Raw genomic sequence first — 1227 nt, forward strand, 5'->3', positions numbered from 1 at the left:
CAGTCTGAAGGTGTTTTACATATACAGATTTGTAACCTTCGGTCCAATAAGTTGAGCATAGCATTTATAAATACTGTGAAGTGAATAAACAAGATGGTTTCTTTGGTCAAATGTAACACTATACCTAATAGACTACTAAAATGAATTTACATTTCCAAACAGTGGATTAGTGTTTGTATTGGCAGACAAAAGTTAACCAAGCAGTCAGCCTTACCAAAACTGAAGATCACAGGAAACTACTGAATTTGTAGAGCTTTCATAAGTAAAGGAGACTAAATGAAAACTCTGAATGGGAAGAAAAATGACCCTCTTGCTCGAAAGGTACCCCGCTGCCGTAATAAGCTCGCCAAAAGAGGGAGACAATACAAGGAAGCTCCTTACAATGGATGGAGGGTTTGCCCCAGATCCAGCATCCTGAGACTGTACACTGATCGAAGGAGGCTGAGGATTAGTGAGTGTCACTATCCAGGATGGAATAACTTGGATCCATAAATATATCAGGACGATGGCCCCAAGTAATGACATCTTTAGTGAATATCTGGCAGCAGAAACCAGAGGAGCAAGGCAATGAAGAGCAGGAACCCTCTGCTGGCCTGAAGGGCAACACAGGAGCAGGCTCAGATCAATAGAGTCAATAGAGGCCAGGGTCAACCATGCCAGGCAGGACTTCAGGTACAGGCTGTGACAATCCAGCACATAACAACTATGTCCAAGATTCTAGCAGGCAGAGCATACATGGAACGCCTCAACCAAGTAGCTGGCCTAGTGCACAGAAACATCTTCTGAGTACAGGCTGCAAGTCCCTAATTCAAAATTGGGACACGCCTCCAAAGGTGGTTGAGAATGACTGAACTAAGATCCTGTGGAACTTTCAGATACAGAGTAACAAACTTGTAATGGCCAACCAACTGGACACTGGAGTGGTGGACAAACAGAAGGACAAGGTTGTAGTGATAGACGTAGCAAATTCAAAGTGATAGCAACATCAGGATGAGGGAAAACGAGGGGCTATGTGTGTGTATATATATGTGTATATATATAGAGAGAGAGAGAGGGAAGGAGATGTCTTATATAAAGTCTCTAATTTCAATCCTATATGCTGCTATACCCATAATGACATTAGTAACATGCTGCTGGTTACCAGAGTGAATGTGCATGATGGAGATTGTAGTGTAACATTAAGCAACGTAATGTTTTTAAATTAGTACTGCACACTAAGCACTGTTG

This window comes from Channa argus, chromosome 24 (assembly GCF_033026475.1).
Source record: "Channa argus isolate prfri chromosome 24, Channa argus male v1.0, whole genome shotgun sequence".
Classification (NCBI taxonomy): Eukaryota; Metazoa; Chordata; class Actinopteri; order Anabantiformes; family Channidae; genus Channa; species Channa argus.